This window comes from Pleurodeles waltl, chromosome 9 (assembly GCF_031143425.1).
Source record: "Pleurodeles waltl isolate 20211129_DDA chromosome 9, aPleWal1.hap1.20221129, whole genome shotgun sequence".
Classification (NCBI taxonomy): domain Eukaryota; kingdom Metazoa; phylum Chordata; class Amphibia; order Caudata; family Salamandridae; genus Pleurodeles; species Pleurodeles waltl.
The window spans coordinates 269,735,343-269,760,049 of NC_090448.1; the positions used below are offsets into that span (position 1 = coordinate 269,735,343).

The following is a 24,707-nucleotide window of genomic DNA, read 5'->3' on the forward strand; positions in this document are numbered from 1 at the left end:
GAGACCCCTCCCCCACTCAAAGGGAACCAGAGCCACCGGTAGGTGACTCTCACGATTGTCAGCGACTATGACCAGGTAGAATGTATTAGGGACTATCTGCTCTGTTGACACCAGCTGACTCTTGATAGTAGTCATACTGGCTCCTGTGTCACGCAGAGCCTCTACCTGCTGCCCATCAATGGTGACCCACTACCTGTACTTTGAAGTATTTTGGGGCATGTGGGCTTTGGGCACCATTTCTCCTTCTCCCAGGGACACTAGGGAAATCTCTACCTGTTCCCCAAAGCTATCTGGGTCCATCTCCCCCCGGGCGCTACACTAGTCAACCCAGGTGTCTGTCCAGTAGTGGACGGTGCTCTCTTGGAGCACTGGGGGTCACCCTTATAGTGACCATACTGGTAACACTCCATGCATTTGGGGTTGGATTTCCCTGACCTACCATATGTCCCTGGCTTTTTCCCAAATCTGGAAAAGGAATGGTTGCCACCCCCTCCCTGGGAATTCTTTTGGGGTCCTTTGGAGAGTTCCTTATCTGTAAGTTTATCTCCCCCCTCTTTCTTCTGTTGGGAACCCTGACCACCTTTGTGGGTGTCCCCCCCAGGTACCTTCTTGGACACTCTGGTGCTAACCCAGAGGTCCGCCTCCTCAGCAAGCTTCCTGGGATCAGTCAGCTTACTATCCACTAAGTGCTGGCGCAACTCTGTAAAAGTACTATTAAGCATATGCTCTCTCAGAATCAAGTCATATAACCCTGTATAATCATCTACTTTGTTGCCCCGCACCCATCCATTCAGTGCCTTACTGGAAAAGTCAAAGAAATCTACCCATGTTTGTGTGGTTTGTTTGGTGCTGTCCCTGAACCTCTGACGGTATCCCTCAGGGGTCAGCCCAAACTTGGCAAGTAAAGTGGCTTTCTGAAGTGGGTATGTGTTTTGACCAGGTTGATCCAATGTGAGAAGTGTGTCCCTCCCCAATGGTGGCACATAACCCCACATAGCTACCCCCCATTGCCCTTCAGGAACCTCATGAGCCCTTAGTGCAACTTCATAAGCAGCTAACCATTTATCTATGTCATCTCCCACCACAAAACTGGGCACCACATTTTTGGGTATACGAACCTTCTTTTCTCCAGCAGGTCCTGTCAGTATGCTGCCACCATTATTGCTGAATTCAGACTGCTTTGCCTTGAGATCCAGCTCCTTGCGACTCAGTTCATGAGCCAATAACAGTTTCTTTTCAGCCAAGGCTCTCTCAGCTGCAGCTTCAGCTCTTTCAGCTTCAATCTGTTTGGCTGCTCTTTCAGCCTCAGCTTGCTTGGCTTCTCTCTCTGCCCTTCTTTCCTCCTGTTGAGCCTCAATTTTCAGTTTTTCCATTTGCAATTGGAACTCCCTTTCCTCTCTCCCTTCCTCTGCGGTCAGGCTTTGCACAGAGACACAGCTCCCTGGTCTGGAAGGGGGCACAATTGCAGTGGTAACACCATCCACAGATAGCAACAAATCCTCTGAGGGGCCATTTTCTGGCTCCTCTTCCTCATCATCCTCTTCTAAATGGGCTTCTGCCCAGGCCCTCAGCACCACTTGAAAGTCCTCCTTTTTGGAGGCCCCTTGGTTGGGTATCCTCATTGCCCTGCAGAATCCTTTTAGTTGTTTGACCGTATATGTATCCAACAGGACTAGGTCAAAGTCTCCTATCTGAGACCCAGTCAGAGACATGTTGAGTGAGGATTTAATTCTTGAAAATTGTCAGGAAAAACGAATTTGCAAAAAGAGATAAAAATCAAGTTGACCTTCAACTGTGGGTAGGTAGTGAAATACTTAGCTACTGTATGTCACTGCACAAATACAAGTCCTATCCTCACCATTGATCACCAATGTTAGAAATTGGGTTTTTGGTTGGCAGTCAGGTTACCCCCTGTCCAAGCAAAAACCCTCACTCTAGTCAGGGTAAGTCACACACAATCCAAGATTATCCTGTGGAAGCTTGGCACGAGCAGTCAGGCTTAACTTAGAAGGGAATGTGTAAAGTATTTGTGCAAAAAATCATACAATACCACCATATAGCACCACAAAAATACACCACACAGTGTTTAGAAAAATATATAATATTTATCAGGATAATTGTAGGTCAAAACGAATAAAGTTGCAATGTGAATTTGTAGAGATATCACTAAAAAGTGATATAAAGTGTCTTTAAAAAGCAAACAAAGTCTCTTTCAAGCACAAAGTACCTGATTTGGAGTGGAAAATCTCCTCAGAGGGCCACAGAAGAAGAGATACGTGGAAAAATGGTGTGTGCGTTGATTTCTCCCCAGCACACACAGACTTGCGTCGTTATTTTTTACGCGGGGAAGTCGTGCGTCGTTTTCCGCCCCAAGGACAGTCTCTTTCTGTGGATCGCGGGGATTACCGGATGTCCCGGGTCTGTGCGTGGATTCTCCTGCTTGTTTTCCGCCTGCGCGTCGTTCTGCGGGTGCTGCGCGTCGAAGTTTCACTCTCACGGCAGGTGTCCCGAAGGCGGCGCGTCGATCAGCATCGGCGTGCAGTGTTTTTCTCACCGCGGAACAAGCTGTGCATCGAAAATTTCGCCGCACGAAGCGTCCAAGTGAAAAAGAGAAGTCTTTTTAGTCCTGAGACTTCAGGGAACAGGAGGCAAGCTCTATCCAAGCCCTTGGAGAGCACTTTCACAGCCAGACAAGAGTTCAGCAAGGCAGCAGGCCAACAGCAAGGCAGCAGTCCTTAGTAGAAAGCAGGGAGGTGAGTCCTTTGAGCAGCCAGGCAGTGCTTCTTGGCGGGATGTAGCTTCTGGTTCAGGTTTCTTCTCCAGCAAGTGTCTGATGAGGTAGGGCAGAGGCCCTGTTTTATACCCAAATGTGCCTTTGAAGTGGGGGAGACTTCAAAGAGTGGCTAAGAATTGCACCAGGTCCCCTTTCAGTTCAATCCTGTCTGCCAGGGTCCCACTAGGGGGTGTGGCAGTCCTTTGTGTGAGAGCAGGCCCTCCACCCTCCCAGCCCAGGAAGACCCATTCAAAATGCAGATGTATGCAAGTGAGGCTGACTACCCTGTGTTTGGGGTGTGTCTGAGTGAATGCACAAGGAGCTGTCAACTAAGCCCAGCCAGACGTGGATTGTAAGGCACAGAAAGATTTAAGTGCAAAGAAATGCTCACTTTCTAAAAGTGGCATTTCTAGAATAGTAATATTAAATCCAACTTCACCAGTCAGCAGGATTTTATATTACCATTCTGGCCATACTAAATATGACCTTCCTTCTCCTTTCAGATCAGCAGCTACCACTTCAATACTGTATGAGGGCAGCCCCAATGTTAGCCTATGAAGGGAGCAGGCCTCACGGTATTGCAAAAACTAATTTAGGAGTTTTACACTACCAGGACATGTAAACTACACAGGTACAAGTCCTGCCTTTTACCCACACAGCACCCTGCTCTAGGGGTTACCTAGGGCACATTAGAGGTGACTTATATGTGGAGAAAGGGGAGGTTTATGCTTGGCAAGTACTTTTAAATGTCAAGTCGAGGTGACAGTGAAACTGCACACACAGGCCTTGCAGTGGCAGGCCTGAGACAAGGAAAAGGGGCAACTTAAGTAGTTGGCACAACCAGTGCTACAGGCCCACTAGTAGCATTTAATCTACAGGCCCTAGGCACATAGAGTGCACATTACTAGGGACTTATAAGTAAATTAAATAGTCCAATCAAGTATGATTCAAGGTTACCATGTTTTAAGGGAGAGAGCATATGCACTTTAGCACTGGTTAGCAGTGGTAAAGTGTGCAGAGTCTAAAAGCCAGCAAAAACAGTGTCCAAAAAGTAGGGGGAGGCAGGAAAAAAGTTAGGGGTGACCACACTAAGGCTGTCAGGTCTAACGTGTGTCCCCCCCAGCTGAAAGTGGGGAGAGCTACCCGACCTCCTGGGAGCTCTCATCGCTAAGGCGGAAGTATCTGGAGAGACCATCAGCATTGGCGTGGTCAACCCCGGGGCGATGTTCCACCGTAAAGTCCATCCCCTGTAGGGAAATGGACCACCCCAAGAGTTTTGGATTCTTACCCCTCATCTGCATGAGCCATCTGAGGGGCCTGTGGTCTGTCTGAACTCGGAAGTGAGTCCCAAACAGGTAGGGTCTTAGCTTCTTCAGTGCCCAGACCACAACAAAAGCTTCGCTTTCGAAAGCACTCCACCTCTGTTCCCGTGGTAATAGCCTTCTGCTAATAAAGACTACTGGTTGGTCTAGGCCCTCCTCATTTAGCTGTGCTAGGACCGCCCCTATGCCATGCTCTGAAGCGTCTGTCTGCACGATAAATTCCTGGGAGTAGTGCGGGGCCTTGAGCACGGGGCCGTGCACATGGCTTCCTTCAGTGAGTCAAAGGCTTTCTGACAAGCCTCTGTCCAATTCACCAACCTAGGTTGTTTCTTGGAAGTGAGTTCTGTCAAGGGTGACACAATGGCACCATAGCCCGTGTCCAAAAAGTGGAGGGAGGCAGGCAAAAAGTTAGAGGTGACCACCCTAAGGCTGTCAGGTCTAACAGACATCAGGTTAGTGGCAGATAGTACTCACACCAGAAGCAAAGGAGAAGTCTGCTTGTTCAACCCCAGAATGCTAATTTCAGTTCAAGGCGATGCCTCTTGGATTGTAAAATGCACCTGCCACCTTACAGAGATTGGTGAATAAAGTACTTTCAGGCCTGTAAAATGTCGGTGCAGCATATTTTGATGATGTTGCTAAATTTAGTTCCACCTGGGAGGATCACCTGGTCCACCTCAAGGAAGTGCGTCAAGCCCTTCAACAGGCAGGGCTGACTATCAAGGCAAGTAAGTCCCAGATAGGGCAAGGATCTGTAGTGTACCTGGGCAACCAAGCCGGTGGAGGCCATGTACAACCTCTCCAACCTTCTGAAATGGAAGTCTCTAAAATCACAGACTCAGATGAGAGTCTTCTTATGACTAAATGCGTACTATAGGAGGTTTGTTAAAGGTTATGGTACTGTAATGGCACCATTAACAGAGCTAACCTAAAAAAACAGCCAAGATAAGGCATTTGGACTGAATCATGTCAATAGGCCTTTGACTCTCTTAAAGAAGCTATGTGCTCAGCACCTGCCCTAAAAGCACTTGACTTTAGTAAAGAGTCTGATGTCCAAATGAATGCTTCAGAACATGGGATTGGGATGGTTCTGTCACAGCTAAATGACCAGGGTCTAGATCAACCTGTTGCCTTTGTTATCAGGTGACTCCTCCCCAAAGAGCAATGTTGGAGTGCCATTGAGGGGGAAGCCTTTGCTGTGGGTTGCTCCCTGAACAGGCAAAGATCATACTTATTTGGGACTCACTTCAAAGTTCAAACTGACTACAGTTGAGGTGGTCCATTTCCCTACAGGATATTAACTTTACAGTGGAACACAGACCTGGTACAGACCATGCCAATGCAGATGGACTTTCCAGGTCTTTTCACTTAGAAGTTGAAAATCACCAGGGTTAGGGTTAGATTGCTCATCACCTTTCCTCATGAAAGGAAATTCATCTTTTTGCATGTTCACCCCCACTGCTTGGAATGGATGCTGCTGTTTTTTCGACTTGGAGAGTGCATAGAGGCCTGATGACCAGACCTCAGTGCAAGTGTTTAACCCTATACAAAAGTATGTTTAATTGGTTATTCCAAATTGGCACGTGCTGCCTTGCTTATAAGTCTCTAGTATATGGTACCCAGGTACCGAGGGCATGTAAGGCAGAGTGTCCACACAGGACTGCAGCACTGTTTGTGCCATCATGCTTGTAAAATGTGAAAGACACCACAGACTGCCACTGTAGACTGAAAGGGCAGTATTCCACAGTGCTAACTCGTCATTGCCATTATATCTTTTCCTATATGTCTAACCTTCATTTACCGAAGGCTAGGTGCAAAGTTACTAAGTGTGAGGGCACCCTTGCACTAGCAAAGGTGCCCCCACGCTGTCCAGGGCCAATTCCCGGCCTTCGTGAGTGCAGGGATACCATTACAAGCGTACACTACCTATAGGTTAATACCTATATGTAGCTTCACAATGGTAACTCCAAATATGGCCACGTTAGGTGTCTAAGATCATGGAATTGTCCCCCCCATTCCAAATTTGGTATTGGGGGCCAATCCCATGAATCCTGGGGGCACCATGGACCCCCAGTACTGCCAAACCAGCTCTCTGAGGTTTGCACTGCAGCTAAAGCTGCTGCCACCTCACAGATGAGTTTCTGCCCTCCTCGGGTCTGAGCAGCTCTGTCCCAGGAAGGCAGAACAGTGTTACACCCTCTCCCTTTGGAAATAGGTGTTACAGGCTTGGGAGCGGTAGCCTCCAGAGCCTCTGGAAATGCTTTGAAGGGCACAGATGGTTCACTACTTGCATAAGCCAGTCTACACCAGTTTAGGTACCTCCAGTGCCTGCTCTGGCATGAAACTGGACAAAGAAAAGGGGAGCGACCACTCCCCTGTCCATCACCACCCCAGGGGTGGTGCCCAGAGCTCCTCCGGTGTGTCCCTGGTGTTAGCCATCTTGTTTTCCAAGGTGTGTTGACACTCTGAAGATCTCTGAGTGGCCAGTGCCAGCAGGTAACGTCAGAGAGCCCTCCTGATAGGTGCATACCTAGTTAGGTAGTCAATCCCACTCTCAGATTCAGCTTGCAAGACTCCTCCAGGAATCCTCTGCATCCTCTGCTTCTGCTTCTGACCGTTGGATCAACCGCAGACTGCTCCAGGAACTGCTGTAACTGCAACAAAGTATCCAGGACAACTCCTGTGACCTGCAACTTCAGCTCCAGCCAGCATTTGCAACAGTTTCCAAGGTGTGCACGCTCTGAGGACTCTCTGTCTTCACCCTGCACCAGAAAAACTAAAGGAATCTCCTGTGGAGTGATGGAGTCACTTCCCTACTCCTGCAGGCACCTTCTGCGATGACAACCGGTTCTCTAGGACTCCTTTCCTGACGAAGAGCGTGCTCCTGGAACACAGTTGGTGGACCAACACCACCCAGACTGTCCTAGGGTCCCGCTGTCCAAGGTTGGTGGAGGTAAGAGCTTGCCTTCCCGGTTTGCCACAGTACCCCTGTGCACCGCATCATCTCCAGCTTCTTGGGCTCCTGTGCACTTCTTCCAAGAATCCTTCATGCCCAGGTCCCCAGCACTCCATCCTGCAATGTACAACTCGCTTAGTTGTTCTCCAGCGTTGGGGGACCTTCTTTTGTTGTGCTGCACTAACTGCATCTTGCATCTTCTTTGTCCCCATGTCCTGGGACTCCTGTGGGTGCTGCCTGGTCGTCTGTGGGCTCTCTCCAGTGTTGGGAGCCTCCTCTGCCTCCTCAGTCCGAGTTGAGGCCCCCAGGAACCTCCTGGGTCCAGGCAGCTCCATTTTGACACAAACCGCAACCTTGCTTGAACCAAGGCTTTTTGGACGAATCCAGCGACGCAAACAGCCTGCATCCAACATCTCGATTTGGGATATTTCCTGCACCACGCAGGAACCCGCAGCCATCTTCTTTGGTGCTCTTCTGCAGACTTCTTCTAACCGGAGAATCCTCTTTTGCATTATCTTCTATGTTGGCAGGGGCTCATGTCCTTCCTGGAATCTTCCGGGACTTCTGGACTTGGTCTCCTCTCTTCACAGGCCTTCAGGTCCAGGAATCCACCATTTGTTGATTGCAGTCTTGCTTGGTTCTTGCAATAACTCTTATCATGACTAATAGTGTCTCCTGAGGAAACTTGCAGTACTTTACTCCTACTTTCCTGGGCTCTGGGGTGGGGTATTTTACTTACTTTTGGTGTTCTCTTATAGTCCCAGTGTCCCTCTACACACTACCCTTGCCTAAGGGGGAATTTGTGATTTGCATTCCACTTTCTTAGTATATGGTTTGTGTTGCCCCTAGGACTATTGCATTCTATTGTATTTTCTACTGTTTGCACTATTCTATGACTATTTACTTACCTGATTTTGGCCTCTAGTGTATATATTGTGTATAATACTTACCTTCAGGAGGAGTATTGTCTCTAAGAGATTTTTGTCCTGGTGTCACTAAAATAAATTACGTTTATTTTTGGTAACACTGAGGGGGTTATTCTAACTTTGGAGGAGGTGTTAATCCGTCCCAAAAGTGACGGAAAAGTGACGGATTTACCACCAGCCGTATTACGAGTCCATTATATCCTATGGAACTCGTAATACGGCTGATGGTATATCCGTCACTTTACCGTCACTTTTGGGACGGATTAACACTCCTCCAAAGTTAGAATAACCCCCTGAGTATTGTCTTTTATTGTGTACTGTGTAACTATAGTGGTATTGCAGGAGCTTTGCATATCTCCTAGTTCAGCCTAAGCTGCTCTGCTACAGCTACCTCTAGACAGTCTAAGCTGCTAGAACACTGCCTACATTTCACTAATAAGGGATAACCGTACCTGGTAGAAGGTGTAAGTACCTTAGGTACCCACTACAAACCAGGCCAGCCTCCTACACTAAAGCAGAACTGTTCCTATACCATACTTTGGTCAAAAGCCCAATTATCTGTATCGGAGGAGAATATTCTCTTCCAGGTACCTGAATAGTGGGATATTGACTAGTTTTTCTAGCATAGGTAGCTATAAGGCATTTCCGTCAGACTTTATCCATTAGTAGGTTGTTGTGTCATTAACATTTTTATTTCACCCACCACAGCATGTATCATGGGGCAGAGGGTCAGCCCACTTCAGCCACTGACTGACTTCACTGTGAATTACAGAATTCTTCCCATTCACAATGAGCAAATCCACACACAGAGTAGTTCCCTTCAACATAAGAAATACAATGGTAATGTCTGCTTTTTAAGATCAGAAATATGTTTTAATGAGGACCTAGAAGCATCCCCAACAATAAAGTTTTGCAAAAAACTATGACAGAATAAAACAATAATTTCCAAACCCAAAAGCTGGTGGCCAGCACCACACATATTGGCTTTGCGAATGCTTTGCTTTATATAAAGTGTGTTACACCTATATTACACATATTCACAGCAATGCCAGTTGAATGTGTAAATTAGTAATTTATTCGCTATACACGCCTTCAATCACTCAAAATATGTGTTAGAAATAGGGTCTCTGGTTGGCAGTCAGTTTGCACTCTGTCCAAGCAGGGACACTCACTGTAGTCAGGGTAAGGGAGATACACACTTAGGATAACCGCTGCTCACCCCCTTGGTAGCTTGGCACCAGCAGTCAGGCTTATCGCAGAGGTAATGTGTAGAGTAGTTGTACCAAAATACACAGTAACACAGTGAAAATACTACAAAAAGGACACAACACCAGTTTAGAAAAATAGCCAATATTTAATCTGAATCAATATTTGATCTGAATCAAACAAGACCAAAACGACAAACATCCAATAAACGTTATGAATTTTCAAAGATTAAACTTCAGCATAGCGCTTGGAAACACAGATGCTTCAATTTGGTTTTATCACGGTGTTGTGATGGAGTCGTTCCCAACAATCCGACGCCAATGGCACCTGTTACAGAGTCACACAGACCCCCAGGTACAGTACCTTGTGAAAATGAGGAAACAAGCCGGTGCACGGAGTCGAGGATTGATGTGTTGCTGGATCCAGTGCGACATCAGTTCCGGTGCTGTGGAGCAAAGGATTGGAGGCGTCATGTCCTTGCTGTAGAGCTGTGGAGATGAGATGTCATCGGTGCGAAGCGTCAGTTCCTTACACTTCTGGTGGGGTAAATGTCCGGCGGTCAAGACGAGGTGGGGAGACCGTCCCGGAGTCAGGCGACACAGATGTCGGTGACACAGCACTTCAGAACTCATGGATTCGTGGACTTCTGCGAGGCTGCTGCAATGTTAGGCCTGCCATGTTGGTCAGGGTTGTTGCACTCCAGCAGGGATCACAACTTTAGCTGCAGGCGGCGTCACAGGGTCAGGCAGCAGCGTTAGTCCAGGCATTTTTTGAAGTTGGTGCACTTGGTTTTTCTTGGTTTACCAGCTTCTCCTTTCAAGGACTCGGGGACTGGATTAGGTACCACTTGGCAGGGTACGAGTCTCAGCGAGAGAGTCCAGGTACTGGCAGAGGAAGTCTCTGATGACCCTGAGACTTCAAAACAGGGGGCAGGCTCAGTCCAAGGCCTTGGAGAAACTTCACAAGCAGGACACACAGCAAAATCCAGTCTTTGCTCTCTTAAAGGCAGAAGCAGCAACTGCAGGCCAACCCAGCAAAGCACACACAGCAAAGGGGCAGTACTCCTCCTCCAGCTCTTCTCCTTGGCAAAGGTGTCTCCTAATCCAGAAGTGTTCTAAAAGTCTGGAGTTTTGGGTCCACTACATATACCCATTTCTGCCTTTGAAGTAGGCAACCTTCAAAGAAAAGTCTCTGCTGTTGATAAGATCCTGCCTTGCCCAGGCCTGCCCCCAGACACATATCAGGGGCATTGTGTGAGGATAGGCACAGCCCTTTCAGGTGTAAGTGTCAGTTCTACACCCCAGCTCTCTTTGTATCACTGTCTAGAGGAAATTCACAACAGCCCCTCTGTCAGTCTGACCCAGACGTGGAATGCACAAGAGGGCAGAGGCACAAAATGGTTAAGCAAGAAAGTGCCCACTTTCTAAAAGTGGCATTCTCAAACTGATAATCTAAAAAACAACTTTACCATAAGATGTATTTTTGATTAGGGAGTTCAGAGACCCAAAACTCCATTTCTCTATCTGCTCCCAGTGGGAAACTGCACTTAAAATATATTCAAAGGAAGTTCCCATGTTAACCTATGAAAGGGACAGGGCTTGCAACAGTGAAAAACATATGTCCTGACAGTGGCAGTATTTCACTGTCAGGACATGTAAAACACATCAGAACATGTCCTACCTTTAACATACACTGCACCCTGCCAATGGGACGGCCTAGGTCCTACATTAGGGGTGCCTTACATAAACAAAAAGGAAAGGTGTGGGCCTGGCAAGTGGGCACACTTGCCCGGTCAAATTGGCAGTTTAAAACTGCACACACAGACCTGCAGTGGCAGGACTGAGCCATGTTTACAGGGCTACTCATATGGGTAGCACATCAGTGCCGCAGGCCCACCAGAAGCATTTGATCTACAGGCCCTGGGCACCTCTAGTGCACTTCACTAGGGACTCGCTGGTAAATCAGATATGCTAATCATGAAAAAGCCAATTACACCTACAGTTTACCCAGAGATCACTTGCACTTTAGCACTGGTCAGCAGTGGTAAAGTGTCCAGATTATCAAAAACCAGAAAAAACAAAGTCCAGCACACAGTCACAACATAGGAAGCAAAGGCAAAAAGACAGGGAGACTATACCAAGGATGGAGGTCTAACAATATCCAGAACTGACTAATCCAAGGGATGTCAGCAAAATAAGTTGTTGTTAATGTGAGCCACATGATGTGTGCCACTTTCCGCTAATTTACCACACAGCATGGGTGTGGCTATCTGTAGTGCTTCAGGTACAGCAACGTACCCAATTATAGCACGTCAATTATATTTTTCATAAGCAACCTAGAGGATGAAGAGCACATTTATTTATTTTTACAGCTTTAGCACTCATACAGATTGCTTAGTTTGAAAGAAAAAAAGAAGCGCGTTACTATTTGAGAACTTAACATTACGTGCTGCTTTGTTAGAGCGGGAGGTCAAGTGTGCACTGGAGTGAGGACGCACTGATGCACACAGACATCCCAATCAGGGCTCGAATTCACCATGCTCTCGATCACTGCAAAGCGGATTCTGGAATAGTTCAACATCGCAGGCTAACTGTCTAGCGGTGTATACATCATCTCACAATGGAAAAATTAAATTAAATAAAACAACTTTTGGAAGTACAACGTCTGAAATGTCAAAACACGCAGCTGCAAAAATGTAAGCTTAAGGAGAAACAGGTCCAGTTGGATGTCTGGGCTTGAATGGTCAAATCTCCACTGCTAGTGGTTGTGTATGTAGTGGTGAAGCAGATTTTTATGAGTCCGTCTCTCAGGTGGTTCTGTGTCTCTAAACTTGCACCTCCTAACGAAAGTATATATTTGGCAAAGTGCAGTGTTCGTGGGCTTGTTTTTTAGGGTGGGTGAGTCATGCACAATTTCCGTATTTCCAACATTTTCAAATGTAAATTGGTGGCAACACACTCTGTCTTGCACCACCATACTACGTGTATTTGTTTGTTTGTGCACAAATAATACTACGACACGAAGTGCTGTGTATAGTACTTTAAACATAGCATCATGGCATGGCTGTTGGGTGGGTTACATGTATGGGAAATGTAGGGTATTCTATTTATGTGTGAAAGGGAACTTGTGGAGCTTAAACCGACCTTCAAAGCACAAAAACATTGTACATTAGTGGAGTGCATCAAATGACCATAAAAAGGTAGGGTAAGCAGATAGCTACAGGTGTATCCAGGCTGTGGGTGCAGGAAGATTTGGGTGAGAAAGCCATGGGATGGGTGCGGCTGGAAGCAGGGTGAATGCCAGTGAGGGATACATCTTGTTTCAAAATGGTTAGACCGTGATGAGGTGTTGCTTTAAGAGCAGGAATTTGAGCTCCTTCCTGGAAAGGACCAAAGGTTATGTATGACAGGCTAAGATAAAGTTACACATCCTCCATGCATAACTTGTGAAGGTATGACATCTGGGGCCAGATGTACGAAAGGATTTTACCCATTCTGTGACTATGGGAAAAAGCTTTCGTACATCTGGCCCCTGGTCTTTTCATTATCTCTATTTGAGTCTGTAGCTTTGCATCTTCTTAAGCCGAATGGGTGACTTGGTCTTAGTTACCAGGTGGTTATAATCCCTTGCAAATGATGCAGCAGGTATTGAATTTATTGTGGATTGGCAGAAGATGTACTTACTCTGAGTGTTGGAATTGTTCTGTTGCATAATAATATGGATATGAAGGTAATTAGCAAGTAGAGCATTGCCACTATCGAGATAGATGTGACCAGTGAAATGGCTATTTTGAATTCGTCTTCGGGTGCAAACAGCTTTGCTCAGAAGAACAGGCTCACTAGAAACCAGGCTGTCAAGGGCTTATGCAAAATGTTATTAAACTAGTGTTGATTTAATTGTCGAATCCATGGATTTCATGCTGTTGTTAACTAGAGGTATAGGAACAGCCACATTGTGTCTAGTTTTTCAATACTTGATGTCCTTGGTAACAATGACGACATGAATATAGGAGGTTATACAGAGTTTACTGTGCATAATTATGTATACACTCCTGCGAAATGATTTTTGCCAGACTCCCCACTTCTGGCAAACTCTAAATAAACTCCTTAGCCTCAGTTTGAGATAGGCCTAGATGGCAGCAAGTCCGTTTTTCTAGGCCTTGCTGTAGTCAGATGTAACATGAGGTTGAGCTGAGTTTTATCCAATTATTGATGAATACTCACACTCTTTTCAGCCTTACGGTCTCCCAGGACCTCTGTGAACAAGCTGAAAATCACTGTTGAAAGAATTGAGTCTTACAAGAGTCTTCGTGTTAATGAATAGTGAAGATATGGATGGAATACACCTGTGAGAAACCTAGAGATGTAAAATTATTTAGATATGTATAGATTTCAGATACGAAACAGAGATTGGGCATTTAGGAATGTGGGGTAGTGTATTGGTTGTCAATTGAAGGAGGTGGCATTGAAGGGCGGTTGTGAAATAGGGGATGAAGGAGATGAAGGGGACGACGTAGAATAAGAATAGGTTAAGAACAGATGCAATATTTTGCTAGGTCTGTAGCAGCTGAAAATGTGAGAGAAGTGGTGATAACATGCCCCAGACTTCCCTGAATACTAAGCTGAGAATTTTTTGTCACCTCGTTTTATAAGAGGATGGTGGCCAGGACAGAGCTTTGGGTGATTTCTGCAGGTCGGAGAAGAGATGGGATAAGGAAAGGGCAATATTATACAAGGAGTGAACAGTTAAGTAGAGAAAGTACTAGTCAAATGTTGAATATTGGTTCCAAGTGAGGAGAGTCTAACATGAAGGTCTGGGTGGTCCACTGTGTCAAAGGAAACTTAGGGGACTTGATGAATGAAAGGGATAGAAGAGTGGTGGATGTAGTGGGTAACAGTGCTGAAGTTAGCAGCATGGATTATCACTGTATCAGCAGAGTGAGTCAGAACCTAGATGGCATGGGAAATGGAATAAGTAGATACCATAAGCAGAAATTAGAGTTTGTTTGTTTTAAACAAATCGTTTGAAAGATTCAGGTTATTTGGGGAGCAAGAAGGGTGGGTGGTAATACTGAGAAGATGAAAGATCCATCATGAGTTTCTTTATATGGGGAGCCATGAAGACTTTATGTAGGATGGGTAGGTACCAGAGAGGGGTTCAAAAGTTTAAAGAAACATGTTATCAAACAGGATATGCTTTTGGGCTTGCTACTCAGAGGATGCAAAGGGTCAGATGGTAGCACAAAGAGCTGACCACTGTGAGGATAGGAATAAGCCCAGCCGAGGAGGCGTTGTGCAGGGAAGACTGAATAAAGATGGGGAAGGGACTAAGTAGTACTGTAAAGAAGCACAGGGAGTGGACAACTGATTGGTTCATGCAGCATGGAGCATAAGATGCTAAGGGAGGTGCTGGTATCATTTTACCGAACTATCAGGGTTTACAAACAACCCCTGAGTTATTGGGAAAGCTAACAAGCCAAATTACCTCACACTGACCAATTGGATTTCAGACTTCTGCCGAAAGTAAGTCTTAAATCAATTGGGTAAAATGATGCACTCTAAAATAAACGTATCCAAATATATTGTCTAGAAGCCATAGACTCCAGAGACAGTTATTAATGGAGGATATAACAAGGTGACAGGATACATTCTTATTGTGTCAGGGTTGCTACATTTACAGGGGAGGGACCAGGGTGGTCTCTGTGCAACCTCTCCCTCCCCATCCCATTATTTTATCTAGCTAGTCATGGTGACTAGTGTCCGGTGTATTCTTGTAGTGTGGCATGGGTTATGGGGAGTTTGGAATTAACTTTGTGAACTCCATTTGTGAACAAAAAAGAAATATCAGTTATGTTTCTTTCTCTGACATCACTTCTATGTCAGCTCCAGGACTACCTATAGGTATTTTCATAACATGTAGGTGGGAACAGCGATTCCCGTCCTTGGTCCAAACCCCAGACTGCTTAATGGTTGAATTGTGAAATAACATGTAGCAACTGCCAAAAGAGAGATACATAGAATTCTATTTATCTGATGCCTGATTGGTTCATTCCAAATAATATCTGATTTTAGACCAGGGGCTTTATTATACACAGTGCCCCGGGAGTGCAACAGGCATGTGCTTTCACTTTGGGTACCCCTAGGGGCAGTATGGTATTACAAAAGGGACTTCAGTTACCTGTACGACCCCTTCTGTAAATTTGAAAGAGCTTGTTGCAGCACCAGCATTGTCTTGAAAGGATGTTCCCTCATTTTCATGGAGAGTAGCCCCATGAAAATGAGGGAATCACTTTGTCTTTGTCCTTGTGCCATCTTCTGAATGCAGGCACAGAGGCAAGCAAGCACTTAGAAGGGGAACTGACAGTGTGCCACAAAAGGGTGAGGCAAAGTCAGTGTATCTCTTTAAGGCAGCCCTCTGGTGATGGATAAGGGGGTCCCATGAACCCCCTAGACATCCTCCTGCAGGTGTGGACCCACCTGTAAGAGATCTCTATCCCCTCTATAAAGTGCAGATGACTGCTGTCTGAACTGCGAAACATTGAGCAGCTTTCAAGTAGCTGCTTCATATTCCACTGAATGAGCTGCCCCCAGGGCAGGCGCAGGTTTGTGGCTGCCCTGATGTCAGTGCATTAATTGTAAAAGTCACACTAACCCTGTGTGCACCCAATAAAGAAAGAACCAGTCAGGTGTTGTGTATTGGTTCCAATTGAGGAGAGTCTAACAAAAAGGCCTGGGTGGGCCACTGTGTCAAAATAAGCCTAGAGAACTCAATGAATGACAAGCATTTGCAATGCAATGGGTCTCGTGTTTGCTCGAGTTAGAGCTTTAGCGTTGTAAACTCCTAACCAGACTTTTCTTGCCACATAAACTGAAAATGAAAAGTAATACAGTTTCACATAAGGGACTCAATTTAAAGCGCCAAGCCATGGGTGTTAAAGTTAATAATCAGAACAAAAAGTTTGCTCTGGTTTCGCCTTCCCATAGTAATAAAAAAATAAAACAAAGCACCATTGTGCTGTATAAAACCTTGAATTCGTGAAGGAGCACTAAGATAAACAATAGAATTGAACTGGTAGTCATGAAAAGCGCTCAATTACTGCCCAGTGAGATCGAACTGCCTACAAAAGAAAGAGAAAAACATGGAGCCTTGTATGTTTTCAGTAGTTGCTCGAGGAGGGCCAAACACCGGAAAAGACATGACGTACGCATGCCTTTCACTAATGAAATGAAGCTAATTTTAAAAGCAAGCCCACGAACCAACAAAAAGTGATGGGTGAGACATGGGCGTGGTTAAAATACCACAGAGAGATTAAAACAGGGACAGAGCATTTGCGTGCTCGACCCCAAAAAAGGATAGATGAGTGGTGGATGTGTTAGCTAACACTGCTGACATTAGCGGTGGCATAAACAGGGACATTGTGCCCTGTCTTTAGCAGGCATGGGCGGAACTCACGGAGTTTCACTCTGCGGAATTCCGCTGAGTTACATAAAAACTCTGCAAAATTCCTTTGAGTTCCATAAGCAGGCAGAATTTGGGAATGTTGTGCAGCTCACACTGATTTTTAGCACCTATAGCTTGTCCTGCACTGTAAAATCAGTGCAAACAGTACCAGGCGGTGCACAACAGTCTTGAGCTGCTGCACCCGTCCACATTAAAAAATCTTGCCAGGAGCATTTTAGCACCCAAAAATCACACTAGGGGACGCAAATTCTCACACACGCTCGCCAACTTAACATTGGCAAGCTGCAAGCGAGAAAAAACTCCACCACATAGCAGTTGGTGGAGTTTTACCAAAACTCCACACTCCAAGCAGAGCACATAGTTAGCAAAACAGCATGAACTCCGCCAGCCGAGCAGAATTTTTCACCCACCCCTAGCCTTTAGTACGGGCCCAGGTATTTCACTAAAAATTTTAAAGGCCTAGTATTTTAGATAAAGGGACAGTGACATCTCCTGTTGACCCCTAACTGATACCCTTGATATATGGAACTGCACCCCTGAAAGTGTAAATATCGATTTATAATTCATGGGATTCTGTAATCCTGTATATTTGCCTGTCTCTAATTTGTTTATAATTGGCCAACTGTGACACACCCAATCACCTTTATAAAGAAAAGATGTCAGAACTTGACTAGTATAAGTTATTACAGTCTTGTTCTGAAGCCACAATGACTGCTGCCAGAGCCAGCAGCGGATATGAAATGCAAATCAGGCCACGGAGTATAAGTGAAGCAGCTGTTTAAAGCAACTAAAATGAAAGTTACTTTTCTTTGGTTTGCTTTATTTTACAATGGCAAGCAAAGAAAATATGCTTACAAAATATTGTTTCTACACATTCCAAGCTACTGTAGCTATTTTATTTCAACTGACTTTTATTGAACTATTTCTAATATCTGTTTGCGGCAAATATCTAACAGGTTTTGTTTGTGTTTAACTTTGCACTAGTGATTTTATTTGTACTCTGCATGTTTCCAATATATGCTCGCTCTTTCATATGAAAGAGCTATGCACCAAGGTTTTAAGTGGTTTGTGGGAAAGGTCATAGTGTTACCATGTATTATATGGATTAAAGTACTCACTGGCGTACATGATAAGAATATTGCAGGTCACCAAGGAGTTCCATACCTTATACAGGAGTGCAGCCTTTGCCCGTGTTACACTACAAGGGTATGGAAATCCTCAGTGAATTGCAATATCGTTATAATGTACAACAGGCGTTAATCTACGCCTTATCTCACTTGTTATCACAGGAAAGGGTGCTGCCTAAGTCTGTATCTCACACCATGTGGTGGCTACAGGATTCTGAAATAGTTTTCTTGAACGCTCCACACAGGCAGGGGCCTATACAGAAAGTGTACACAACATATTTGCAACCCCATCAGTCCTTAATTGAAGCCATTGCTGCTCTGATAGGAATTCAATGTATTCATCAAGTTTCAAGTTTGTTTCTTATAATTACTTAAAAATTCTACCAGCTCCTTTTATCCAGTCCTCTGCTGTACTTTGGATGAAGGGCTAAAATAATACAAATCATTTGTTTGACACAGGAGAAGGATGATAACATGTTTTTGAGTTATGATTCTGAATCTGGCACACATAAGAACAAACAAACTAGTTCCAGCATATTATCTCAAGTAACTGAGCATATGAAGTCTCAGAAAGTCCTGATGAACCGTGCAGAACTACCAATAGAAGACACTCCCTTTAACAGTCATCTTCACTGACTCTGAGGTTTTTTATGAGAAATTCAGTCATGACAAAAATAAAATAAATTAGAAAAAGGGTGCCGAAAGAGGCAAGGCGAAGTTTAAGAAGTTTTAAGTACATCTGCGAAATTTGTCTTACAAGATAATGCCACTCTCTCCCAGGGGAGTGCAGCTATATCCTGCTACAATTTTAAAGCACTCACATTGACCATCTTGTGAGAGGCATTGGTTACCAATGCCCTTTTAGGCTGAAAACATGAACTTCTAACCCACATGAATCCCCCCAACAATAGAAGCAGCATAAGTCTGTACCTGCAAGTAATGAAATGTCAATTCTGACCAGGCTCACAGTTAGCTGACTTATACAGGAGGAGCAGCAGCACAACAGTTGCTGTGTCCGATTGACCTGGTGGGATATTTCAAAACTGTCTTCCCCACTGCCATTCTAGAAAAAGGCACAAAACCTCACTAGCCCCTGGATTGCTCAGCTGTCTAAGTTATCCTTTCAAATTTAAAGACAAAACCCTTGAACAAAGATGGTCACTCCCTTCGCCTTGACTTTGACCCACATCAATTCTGGATTGACCTATGATCCATACTCTTCTTTGTCACTGCCACCCGCAAACCACTTCATCCTACTGTTATAGACTCAGCCAACCATAAAAAAGATTGCTCCTAAGATATTGACACCCTTCATTCGATTATATTAACAGAGGACTTCTATAGTATGATAACTATGTCGTACCTTTGAATTCTGGCACTTAAAAGGCATCAACTAGGTTGGTGTCAACCAAATTTGCCCCTCAAATTTCCCTTCAATTCACTCTAAGGTCTGAGAGCAAAGCATCAGGCTTCAAAACTGGTACCAAAACTACTCTTCAGTAGCCAAAACAGTCTGGAAGGCCTCAATCAGAGAATGGTTATGATCACAACCATTACACCATCCATGACCCTATCCTTCAAATAAAGAAAATTGCACCGCCCCTTGTGCCACTACAGTTAAGCACACAACTTTGTCCCTATTTTCCTCACTCTCTCAAGCCACGGCAGACTGCTTCAAGAGAATCATATTTTCCTTCTCCCATGCCAATGAGGTTTCAGCCTAAGTCATCTATCATAGACCCAAGACATTCCATTATCCACAGGACCCAGGAGATGAATCCTTCTCTTGCCAGTTCACCATTCAAATCCCTGCAGCCAGTCTTTCATCCTTCAACTGACAGACAATCACAACAAGACTATTAACACTAGCTACCACAGCTCAGGTTCAACCAACAATCTAAGCCGACCCAAAATGTTTAAAATTCTCACCATGACCAGACTCCTCCTGCCAAAACAAACTAAGAGCTTGTGGTAGGCAACTATCCACAATGCCACTTGTCAGTATAAAGAACCAATTAGAATGACCTCTGTCCAAGACACCCATGCGATCCAAGATTCAGCTTTATCGACTAAAGTGCATTACTGAATCAGTTGCATCACATGATCCTGAAAGGCCATGTTTTTTTCAGGGCCACCTTTCTAGCTAATTGTCCGTAGCGGTTGACATCTCTCCATATATCTACCGCCCTTCACACCACAACTATAGTGGCCCTCAAGGCTCTCTTTTGCTGGTTAATGTACAGATCCCCTTCCTAGCCTCTTAGATAGGCAAATGCAGTTTTTTCTTTGTACAGAAATTAAAAACACCTAGTTCCTGGTCCAGCTGGATGGAAACAAGATGTAACATCTTGAACATTAAGGCCTGCCTTTATGAGGTCACTGTGTGAACGCACAACGTCTGGCTCGAGTGATACATCGTCAGAAACGCAAGTCTGGCATTGAGTAAAGAACCTGGCTTCGAACCTCCACTATACCCTCCCCCACGTCAGTTTGATCAGGCATTCTTTATTACCTAAGTAAACTCATATATCAGCATATACTCCTGGATATTAAAATTCAGAGGACGCTTCTCTGATAGATTTCCCCTTCCATATAAGAATCACTACATCATTGGTGGCATCAAAGTGTAACTATAGCGACATAGGCTCCATCCGGCAGAGTACTAGACTACCTCATTTAGCACCTGCAACCCCTCATGCCTATCATGCACACCTTATCTTGGCTTCTGGTGCTAGGAAGTACTGAATACTAAAGGTTGAGCACCACACATCGTGCCTCCAACAATCAAAGTTCCTCTTTGTAAGTGACACATTCTCATCTGCCCCCATACAAAAAGCACCTCCGGTTAAAAAACAAAACATTCCTGCGGATCGCTTGGTTCAGAAACTCTAAACCCGGATGCCAGTCATTGGGGTTACTGCGCCTGGGAGCCCACTCCATTCAAGAAAGCTTTGAAGTGCATCAAAACCTAAATCCCCTTCAGTTCCCCAAATACTGTCCAATCCTGGGCTTTTAGTTCTCCTTCAATAGGCAATACTCTTCTGACAGTAAAACACTTATAAAACTATTATCCTAGGGTCGCACATTTAAAATGTAAACGAATATAAAGACGGCAATTGTGCATGGCCATTTTTTTTAATGAAACAGCATTCAGCCATAATGCCATTTATGATTGCCATGTAATAGCAACAATAGTTTATGCAAACCTCCAAAGAATTTTTAAAAATAAGACAGGTGGCTTCCAGTGTCACAGGTATAGAGTCAAACAAGCATTGGCAAAGCCAACCGGTCTGGTGTACGCAACCAACCTTTAGTTTTGTCAATGATTGTTCTGTCATGATTTTTGCAAAACTTTATCCTTGAGGAAATTGCCGGGCATTCATCAACATAAAAACATTAACTGAAAGCAAAAATATTGAGCTGGTTTCGAAAAGCACACCTTGCCATAGTAGTCCCTGTCATTTTGTGTGCGCATGTGCTCCTTGTAAAAGGGAAGAATTGAAGTTAGGCAATGACTTAAATGGGCGGCCCATTGTCATATTCTATACACTGTAATGGGCGAAATAAAAATGTGAATGGCACAACAACATATCAATGAATAAAGAGGATTTGCTGAAAGCCCCTACAACTAAGTATATTATGCATAGAAGTTTAGTAAAATCAAAAGGTCGTGGCTATCGCCACACCTAAAGAAAGAGGCAGCCTTACTTCCAATATGTATCCCTGGTCTGGAAAGCAAGGGATGAAGCATAATTGGGCTTTGTTGTTAGGGGCAGGTCTAAAAAATACTGGCCTTTCTGCTGGAGGATGAAAGTGAAGGAATACTTCCCATTATTAAAGATGAGCACAATTAAAAAAGTAGCCCGCAGCCTAAATTGTGTTTCTGGTCGCTTCTGCTTATACACTGTTAATTGGTGATGGGAAAGGAGGGAAGGACAAGGATCCTAGCGGGAGAGAGGAGGACAGAAAATGTGTGGTAATAAATTACGGCTGGAATTGGTGGCCTATCAGATCTCAGTGGGTCACCTCAGGAAGAAAAGAGCCCGTGTGTCGATAATGGCCAATTCAGTAAATTATATAAATACAAACGATGGGCTGCATATATTGTTCAGACACTGTGGTTGAAGCATCCCTGCGTAATCATGCACAAGCCTTTTGAAGGAAAAAAGTTGAGTCACTCTCACAAGAAATACGATCCAATTGTATAGCCTGATGCATCAGTAGCTTGTTGTATGCATTCATTAGATGAGCACATCTTTGTAAACCTTTGTGAATTAATGATGGTAATTAACCAAACACGCCTGGAGAGCCTAAACATCAATGTCCAGATTTATTCTGAGTAAAAGGCCTCCAACTCATTGATTGCCATGGGGAAACGAGGAAGTGGCAGCAAAAAAAATCCTTCCGAATGGCATGGGAAGGCTTTTTTTTACAAAGAAACAGCACAATTACTTTATGTGGTCAGCCTCTTGGAGAAGTGGATGTTCTAAATCGTGGTGCACGCCCCTTGAAATCCAATTGATAATAGGTATTACATCCCCAACACGGCCATGGCTCAGTTCTCGGACCCCCTGCAAGCCTACAGGTCCTTTTCCTCTATGTTGCTCTGCATCATACCCACTTTCTCTTGGGTTTGTACTTCAACATTGTCCAGCGTGTAACATGAAAATGTGACCACTGCAATGCAAAAAATATATTTTTGATTGATTTCCAAACAGGATTGGTCGGAGCATACACCGCCCAACTTGAAATCTCCAGACATCCTCCCCTTTTAGGAGGGGAAACACTATTTGGGCAAAATCCCATTCAATTGCAATAGCTCTGACATGCCATGTCATCTCTAAGCCTCAGTCTGCAGCTTCTTTCATGCAACCATGTGGTTTACGTAATGTCCCAAACTACACATGCTTACAAAACTACACACAATACTGACGTTTTTTTTAGTTTATGTCTTTCCATTCGGCTACAGAAGAACAGAAATGAGCCATTTATGGTCTCATTTTATAAATCCACTGGTGTTCCCCTCGCTCTCAGATTCCATCTCGTCAGAGGTCGCGTCCAGACACAGAAGGTGTTTCGGGGAGTTGATGACGGGCCAAAACACAGCCCCATTTCCACATGACCGAATCCTCTAACTCGTGGCAAGTTAGTTCAAACTCGCATTTCAAAAGCAGAGCAGTCATTTTTCACTTCACAAATATTTCGCATGAAACCAGACGCGAAGCCCTTGCCACACAACCATGCAACACAACTTTCGCGTCACTGCAGCTCCAAGACCCATGCTGAAGCAGAAGCTAAAAATATAAAGTATTTTGTTTTACCTGGGACTCTAACCTAAGTGTAGCGTGTTCTGCTTGATGGTCATTGAGCCGCCAGTTGCAAATTGAAAAAGGATCAAGTGATATTACGAGAACGGGAGTAGGGAGCCTGGGATGTCCCAGCACGTTACCGCAGTCCCAGGAGAAGGCTGGAAGCAGATCTGTCCCCTGGGGGCAGGAAGAGCACTGTGCGGGGCTGAATCGAGCAACCAAGACAGTATCAGCACAGCAAGCAGACACAGAGCGCTGAAAGCAAAAGCGTCGGGGAAAAAAAACACACAAAGCTCTGCAATGCTGGCAGGCCCTTTGGCTGACAAGGCGCAGCTGGGAAATTTCTCGCTATAAAATCTGCTTTGCACAAGTCACTGAAAAAAAATAGGGAAACACGAATCTTCGTTTAAAGGGACGTCAAAACATTTGCGGTTCATTTGGTTCGGAGCCCTGCCCGAACAGTTATGTCCCGGTGGCATGTTTTCACTCCAGGTTTACTGACTCCTTTGGGGCAGATGTCCACGCGTACCATGTGAATTGAGAGTGCGACAGTCTGTGATCAAGGGTTTCTCAGTCAAATGTATTTGATTTCCAACCACCTCTTCTGTTGAAGGCAGAAAAGATAGACTGGGGAAGCAGTATTAAACGACCAATTTTAAGTAGAAAAATAAATTTAGCCTTATTCATGCTGAAGCACTATAATCGGTTGAGAATGGGTGGTATGCCAAAGCGCCATATCTGCTTGGAAAGATTGAAAAAAATCCATTGCATCCCCCCTGTGGACACAGCTCATAGTGAAACAGGACTCCAAGCAAAGCATAAACATCATCTGCCCTGCACATTAGAAGCAAACCACAACATAAAAAGCAGTGAGGTGGGGAGCGGGGGTAAGGGCTTGGTACTTTACCACAAGTCTGGTCTGGCGACTGAGAGAGCGAAGGCAGCTTCTTCCTGCTGTGCTTGTTTTTTTTGTTCACTCCTTGGGGGAGTTTCTTAGACTTTCTGTCTGCTTAGCTTCGGTGATGATAGATGCTCTTAGCAGAGGGGGTGATGTGTGTGCCGTTCAAAGCTGCATATGCTACTGGAGTGGTTCTCCTATATGATTGCTGTTTAAAGCCTTATAGGTTGGGAAGTCGCAAGCAAAATGGCTGTGGGTGTCAGCAATTTTTTTATACCATAATTACTAGTGTGCATGAGTTCAATGTGTAACTACCAAAAAATAACCTTTGGTTTTGAATCAGTTCCATTACAGAGCCATGGAGGTAGCCTAACTTTATCTGGGCCTAGGCGCCAGGTACTCTGCCTCCGTTTGTTAGAACCCATAAAGGCTGCAGTAACAGCCTAGGATGCACTTGAATTTAAAGTACCATAGCTTGCCTTGCCCCGCCTCTGCAGATGCCACACCCGTGTCTATTAAATACTTTCACTCCCCCAATGTAAGTTGCAGGAAGACGTATTATCTCACATTAACTCAAGGAGTGACATGCTCACACAACATGACAAGCCTCTTGACACTGAACTTATTTAGCGGCCTGCTATAAGCTAGAGCTGAGGCATATTGGTGAAAGTCTCGTCTTTTGTGTGGGATGCGGATTTCGAAGCAATCCTTAAAATTCCAAATGTTATT

General features: G+C 44.7%; 1 protein-coding gene across 3 annotated transcripts in view; it reads right to left on the reverse strand.

The window, feature by feature from the left end:
* Positions 1-24,168, reverse strand: part of ECM2 (extracellular matrix protein 2) — a 222,763-nt gene extending 198,595 nt beyond the window's left edge. For 2 of the 3 annotated variants that reach the window (XM_069206684.1, XM_069206682.1), the window contains exon 1: positions 23,093-23,341. The gene's annotated coding sequence lies outside the window, so the exon portion shown is untranslated. Of the gene's footprint in view, positions 1-23,092; positions 23,342-23,987 lie in introns of those variants that run through there. The other variant, XM_069206683.1, reaches the window with a different exon arrangement.
* Positions 24,169-24,707: the final 539 nt, after the last annotated feature.